Source organism: Papio anubis, chromosome 6 (genome assembly GCF_008728515.1).
Source record: "Papio anubis isolate 15944 chromosome 6, Panubis1.0, whole genome shotgun sequence".
Lineage (NCBI taxonomy): Eukaryota > Metazoa > Chordata > Mammalia > Primates > Cercopithecidae > Papio > Papio anubis.
This window is the reverse complement of record NC_044981.1, coordinates 161,760,812-161,768,692: the sequence shown is the minus strand read 5'-3', so window position 1 is coordinate 161,768,692 and position 7,881 is coordinate 161,760,812.

The following is a 7,881-nucleotide window of genomic DNA, read 5'->3' as shown; positions in this document are numbered from 1 at the left end:
CCCAGCCCTTCTTGCACTTAAGCAGGACGATGTAGCTTGTTTGGGTCAATATGGGTTCGTTGTGATAATGCATTATAAGAAAGATGGTGAGCTTACACAGACAGATCAGTTTATTTGTAAAATGAAATAAAAAATAGAGTCAGAAATTTGGATCTCTCAGTGTGAAAAAAACTGACTACTTTTAGCCCACAGATTTAAGGGTTGAGATTTTTAAATACTTGTGATCTGATTAAATGTCTGAAAGAGTAGATTACAGGTGGGGCCTTTCCATCAAAGCTCTTCAGCCTAGGCAGGGTATCTTTGACTTAAAAATGAGAGACGAGGGCCCAGTGCAGTGGCTCATGCCTGTAATCCCAGCACTTTGGGAGGCCAAAGCAGATGGATCACAAGGTCAGGAGTTTTGAGACTAGTCTGGCCAACATGGTGAAAACCCATCTCCACTAAAAATACAAAAACAAAAAAAATTAGCTCAGTGTGGTGGCAGGTGCCTGTAATCCCAGCTACTTGCAAGGTTGAGGCAAGGAGAATCGCTTGAACCTGGGAGGTGGAGGTTGCAGTGAGCCAAGATCGCACCACTGCACTCCAGCCCAGGAGACACAGTCTCAAACAAACAAACAAACAAAAAAGAGTGAGAGATGAGAAATAAGAATGAGAAAGCAAAGAAAAAGATCTGAGAGCTTCACTAAATGAGCTGTGGACACACGGAACTAACAGCTCGCAAACAGACTGGAAGGCTACCGAGTTTTCAAAGGAGTTCTACTGCCAAGGAAATCAAGGTAAGAAAAGCCCATTACTATTCAAAACCTAAAAGAATCCTTGGTCCCTGACCTTCCATGAGGACGAGGAGGAAGGAAGTTGAGGAATCTGTCTGTCTCCCGGGGCAGGGAGGGGGTGCGTTCCCCAAGGCCCCTTTCCATTTCAGATGTGTCCGGGGGGGACAAAAGAAGCCCAGCCCAGGGACAAGGACAGTGGAGAGGGGGCTTCGTCCAGAGCCACATCAGGGCTTAATAACCAAGGAGCACTGACCGCTTCTTGGTAGGGGACCCCAACAGTGTCTTTTCAACAGGACTTTAGAAATTTTACAGGCCAAGAACTGCTGTGTGGTGGGGGTGGGGGTGGGGATAGGGGTGGTAGGGGTGGAGATAGAGGTTATGGTGCTGGTGCTGGTGTGTGTTTCTGTGTGTGGGTGTGTGTGTGTCTTATGGTGCTGGTGGAGATTACAGGTAGGGAGAGCAGGAGTTGAAGGTAGAGATCAGGTGGAGGAGAGAAGGAGCTGGTGGTACTGATTGTAAGTGGAGAGGAACAGAAAGGAAAGATAGAGATAGAAGCTGGAAGGGTTCTGGACGTGGTGGCTCATGCCTGTAATCCCAGCACTTTTGGAGGCCGAGGTGGGCAGATCACTTGAGCCCAGGAGTTTGAGACCAGCCTGGCCAACATGGTGAAACCCTGTCTTTACTAAAAATACAAAAATTAGCTGGGCGTGGTGGCGGACACCTGTCATCCCAGCTACTCGGGAGGCTGAGGCAGGAGAATCGCTTGAACCTGAGTGGCAGAGATTGCAGTGAGCTAAGATTGCACCATTACATGCCAGCCTAGATAACAGAGTAAGACTCTGTCTCAAAAAAAAAAAAGAACCTCCAAGAGAGAAGTTGACAAGTGAGATAGTAGTTGTGGGGAGCAGGAGTTGAAGGTGGAGAAAGAGTGGAAGGCAGAGTGAGCCAGACTCACTGCTGGCTAGGGTCTGAAGTGTGAGTGAGAGCATAAAATCAAGGGTGCCTGGGGGCTTTGTGTCTGAGCACTGAATCGGAGCTGACTTCAGGAGGTGCTGATTTTAGGAGATGCTGGAGAGCATGGAGTGGGAGGGAATCATGAGCTTTTAGTTAATTTGTAAAGACCCTTAATGGTGCTTTAAAATGAAATTTTATCTCACCATTTTAATTCAATATCTTTGCTTATTGCCAATACTGATTGTCTTAAAATAGTGTCTTAAAACCTGAGGCCAAGCCCAATTAACTCGAATCACACTTTAAATGTAAATGTACTCTACCAGGGAAATAATCCATAACTTACTTAAAAATGACATACTAGTAATGTTAACACTCGCATTTAGGGTTGATCTCTTTGACGTTCACACTTTAAAATAATGTTCTGCCTGTTTATGTGTGCAATGGGACTCAGCATCTAATGCCATTTATATTCTCATAAAAGAATCAGTTTGTTAAAACTACAGATGAACTTCTCTCAAACTACTAAAAGTGTTTCAGTGTCATAGAGATGCAAATACTATGTTCAATGGATTTAAATTTTTCTTCAAAACTGAGCAACTTAAAATATGTTAGCTATTTTTTCTTTCTTCGATGAATTTTCTGGCACATAGCAGATACAGTGCTCAATAACTGTTTTTAATTGACTGACTGCCCATATGTGTCATAACATTTGTTTTATGGGTTTTTCGTTTTAATTCTATGTAGCTTGGCACATTTACATTGTGTAGCATTCAGCAAATACAAATAATTGAATTCTATGCGGAATAAGAGCAATTTAAACAATTGGATTTAAGTTTCTTAAGTAATCATAAATCTGCTTACCTGTGAGTAATATATCAGATGTGCAGTATTAGTTGCTATCTTATTTCTTTAAAACAACAAGAAAGATGAAATTTGTTCTGTTTATGATTTTAAAAGAAAGCTCAATTTTTTTTTTCTGAGGTGCATGCCTGCTTAGTAGGGCTGTGATGTATTTATGGATATGAGGGTTTTCACTCTACTGGATCAGGCTAATTGCCCAGCTTAGCCGACTGGAGTACAACTGATGATATGTGTAATTCTGACCAGCCAGCTGGTGAGTGGGCGGCAGCACGCATCAGGAGGAATAGGAGGGCTGTAATATGTTCCTAGGTCTCAGAACTATTAGAACCTCTTGCATGCATCTGGCTGGCCTTTCCCTCAGAAGAATCATGTCCTCATTTTACAGAAGAGAACGTTCTGGCCCAGCTGTGGGGGGCTGAAGCCCCAGGGATCAAAGGTGGCCCAGCAAGGTTGACCCAAGTCCTTACTACTACTGGACATAAATCTCGTTTCCTCCGTGAGGGTCACGGGTGAAGGGGGTCACGGACAAAGGATGTCAGCGGAGGCCAGTGATGCAAGCGAGAGGTCTTTTCACGTGTCCTTCGCTGTAGGGACACCTCCGTGGCCCCACCTCAACCCTGCAGCCTCACTCTCCCCTACCGACCTTGATTCTTTCTTTGCGGAAGGCAGTACTGAGGCCATCTGAGAAGAGAGCTCTTCTTTTTGTGCCTTCTCTTCCTCTCTCAGTAATCCGTCCCCATATTCACAGGGGCCCCCTGCCTTGCGCTTTCCAAGTAACATGATCATAATCGCGCAGTGCCATGCTCACCGCTCTAAAGACACTGACAAGGTGCTATTATTATTCCAGTTCCACACACAAGGAAACCGAGGCCCAGGGCGGTGAAGAACTTGCCTCAGTTTGTGGAACTTGGAGAGGCTGAGGCCAGCACTCTGGTTCCAGGCAGCTGCTCTTAAGGACATCCTGTGTGGCCTCTGGAGCCCTCAGCCTCCTACCAAGGCAAATCTCTTCCCTAAATTCCTCATCCTATTGTCTCCTGTTCAGAATCCTCCGCTTGGCAGTATTTCCCTAAATCATGAGATTCTGCTTTTTCATTCATTCCTTCCCATTAGGGTAACGATATCTAAATTTCTCCTATTAAAAATAAAAAGAGGCACAGGCACAGAACATCTTTACCGTATCTTGCCCTCTAGGGACGGATCTTCCTTGCAGAGCTAACCTTCTTTCCTGAGTCTTCGCTTTGGCAGTCTGTCAACAGAGAGCCGTGCACTGCGGGCTGGGACTGAGCGGAGACCGCAGGCACCATGGGGGGCGGAACAGTGTGGGGTCCTCCGGCTGGAGCTCATGCAGCTCAACAGTCTACTGCGGAAGAGAAGCATGAAAAATGTCGTTAGTATTATTTGCTCCACGAAACACAAGAAATGCCACGTTGCTCTGTTTTTAAGTCAAATTAAATTGGGTTCTGAGTCCCACACCTACCCATCTGGTGGAAGAATATCTCAGTTATTACTAGAGCTCCTCTCAGCTCCTCTCATAGATATACAAATCTTGGCAGTGACATTTTTTTTTTCCCCTAGAGATAGACAAAATAATTTTAAAATTCATTTGGAAAGGCAAACAAGCAGGAATCAAGTATACACCGTACCCAACTTCAAAATGTACCATAAAGTTAATCAATAGAGTGTGTTATTGGCAAAAATGATAGATTCTCGAAACAGTAGAAAGTCCAGAAACAGATTCATTCACATGTGACTAACCATTTTTGAAAACGGTGCTAAAGAATTTCATGCGGAAAGAAAAATATTTTCTTCAACAAATGGTCCTATAACTGCTACAGATACGTAGGAAAAGAGCCCGCTTCAAGCCCTCCCCTCGTTCTCCCTCCTCCCCTGACACTTCAGTCCTTCTCTGTGTTCTTCCTTTCCTCTCTCCTTCCCAGTTTTCATACTGTTTGTGCAAAGCATGCTCTAGGCTTTCCTCCTGTTATTTTTATTTGTGTCTTTTCCTCGTCTTCTCCTTTCTGAAAGAGAGAGAGGAGAGACAGAAGCACAGAGAGAGAGATGAGAGACAGAGAGAGCGATGAGAGAAAAAGAGAGGGAGCACCCTTATTTGCACCCTTGAGGCCATAATCCATGAACCATGGACTCTTCCTCCAAGAAGTCCAGCATCCAGCAGTGAGGGACAGACGCATATGGAAATTAGCAGAGTGGGCGTGGCAGGTGCTCCATGGAGTGAGTACCAGACGGCAGCATCCTCGGGAGGATTCAGCTCTACTGGACGGGACAAGAGAGGCGCCCAGAGAGACTGAAGCTCCTTCTGATGCCTTCTCCACCACCTTCACAGAGCCTCAAGAATATTCTCCAGGCTTCTCCTCTGTCTCCTTGCACTAAAACCAATGATTTAAAATCCCCACAGTCAGGGATAGTTTATCTATATTTGTAAATGTAGTTATTTACTTTTAAAAGTAAACGATTTTTTTAGAGGAGTTTTGGGTTCACAGAGGAATTTAGTGGAGAGTACAGAGAATTCTCATGTATTCTCTACCCCCAGGTAAGCACAGCCTTCCTATCTATGTCCCCCAGCAGAGTGGTACATTTCTTACAACTGATTAACCTACCGACATTGACACATTATCATCAACCAAACTCCATAGTTTACATTGAGGTTCACTCTTGGTGTTGTACATTCTGTGGGTTTGAACAAATGTATAATGTCGTGTATCCTTCATGTTAGCATCAAACAGAAGAGTTTCATTGCCCTAGAAATCCTCTGTGCCACACCTACTCACCCCTTCCTTTCTGCTCACTGCTAGTAACCACTGCTCTTTTCGTTGTTTTACCTCTTCAAGAATGTCATAGTTGGAATCATACAATATGTGGCCTTGTCAGATTGGCTTTTTTTCGCTTAACTGCATGTACTTACTTTTCCTCCACGTGTTTTTATAGCATAATAGCTCATTTCTTTTTTATTGCTGAATAATATTCCATCATCTGGATGTGCCACAGTTAATTTATCCATTCATCCAAATACTGAAGAACACCTTGGTTGATTCCAAGGTTTGACAATAATGAATAAAGTTGATGTAAACATTTTATGCAGGTTTTTGTGTGAACACAAGCTAGTACTTCCTTTGGGTAAATGTCAAGAACTATGCTTGCTGAATCATATGGTAAGAGTGTGTTTGTAAGAAACTGTCAGTCTTCCAAAGTGGCTGTGCCATTTCTCATTACCATTAACAATGAATGAGTGTTCCTGTTGCCTCACCTCCTCATCAGCATTTGATGTTGTCGGGTTTTTTTTTCTTTTTTTTTCTTTTTTACATTTTGGTCATTCTAATAGGTGTGTAGTGGTATTTCATTGTTCTTTTAATTTGTAAATCCCTAAGAATATATAACATTGAGCATCATTTCATATGCTTATTTGCCATCTGTGTCTTCTTTGGTGAGACATCTGTTCAGATAATTGACCATTTTAAAATTGGGTTGTTCATTTCCTTATTGTTGAATTTTAAGAGTTCTTTGTATATTTTGGATTACAGTCTTTTATCAGATACATCTTTTGCCGATATTTTCTCTCCATCTGTGGCTTAGCTCCTCATCCTCTCAATAGTTATTCACTTGTAACATGAAATTAAGCCATTTGAAAAATGTTTGAAAATAGATTAAGCAACTAACACAGTTTCCACCTAGTCCCACACTGCTCTAGTTTAGAAACAAGGAAGTTGAGTTTTTCTGGATGGAGAAAGGTAAAATTTCAGAATATATACGTTGTTTTCTGAGACTGTGTGTTTTAACACTATAAAAGTAACACTAGCTCTTCTGAGAAATTTTGGAAAACACTCGACGATGTAAAAGAGTAGAAAAATGTCCATAATTCTGTCTACCCAGAGGCTGTCTGTATTCATATTTTGGCATGCTTACTTATTCCTGCCTATCTTTTCCTTTCTAGTACATTAATACATTATTTTAGAAAAATTAAATATCTAGCCTTATTATCTGGCCACATTAAATAATAGTTTAATATGTCAACTTTTCTCAATAATAAGCAATTGCTTAGCACCACTTCTTGGATGCTCCGTTCATCAGAATGGAAATATAGCTACTTGCAACATTATGTATATATTTATTCCATCTTAGAATATATGCATACATTATATAGGTATAATGCATATATATGTGTGTTTATAGAAAAATGTGTTTGATCAGACCATACTTTAAACTTCTCTTCCAATTCTATACATTTGTGGATTCTAAATCAAAGCCCTAATTTTACAGATTAAGAACAGAGAAGCAATTAGATTAGAGGATTTGTCCAAGGCTCCATAGCAAGTCAAGGGAATAATTAGAAATGAAATTGAGATGGTCTAATATTTCAGACCTTTTGTTTAGCACATTTCCTGTATCTAAGAAAAAGTAGCATCCAATATTAACTCATTTACTTTCCTTCCTTCCTTCCTTCCTTCCTTCCATCCTTCCTTCCTCTTTCCCTCCCTCCCTTCCTTCCTTCTTTCCTTCTTTCTTCTTTCCCTCCCTCCCTTCCTCCCTTCCTTCTCTCCTCCTTCTCCTTCTCCTTCTCTATCTCCTTCTTGAGACAAGATCTCACTCCATTGCCCAGGCTAGAGTGCAATGACACCATCATAACTTACTGCAGCCTCAAACTCCTGTGCTCAAGTGACTCTGCCACCTCAATAAGTCCTTCTCTTTCAGAGCATCTACTGGGATGTGTGCATAGATAGACACAGGGAAAACTTGGCCCGAATACTCTAGGTCCCTCTCCTGCCACTGTGTTATGGGAAACAGAATAAGAACAAAAGAAATGAGCACATGGAGTTTAGTAAATGTTCATACTATCACACTGGTCTTTAAGTAGATTAAAAAAGACAAAATGTTCAAGCATAAAGCATTAATAGCAAAATCGAAGCATAATAACACCAAAAGGTTTTAGTTGATGTTTAAAATTGCATAGAATCTAAAAATATTCCTGAGCATTTAATATTTCATCTCAAAGAATAATTTATTAAGTCAAACATACCAAATATGTATTTCTTTCAGAGAATAGGGAATACAATATATAAATATACTCTCATTCGAAATGGTAATAAAAAACATAAAATCATCAGAAGGAGTGAAATAACGATAACTTTAATCAAACATCATGATCTTTTTTTGTGAAATATTTTTATAATCCCAATTTGAACTTAGAGTTAGTGAGAATAAGTTAAACTTACTTTCAAGTATGACTTTATGTTTCATATCCTAAATAAATACGATCTTAACTTTGGATTTGGTCCCATAA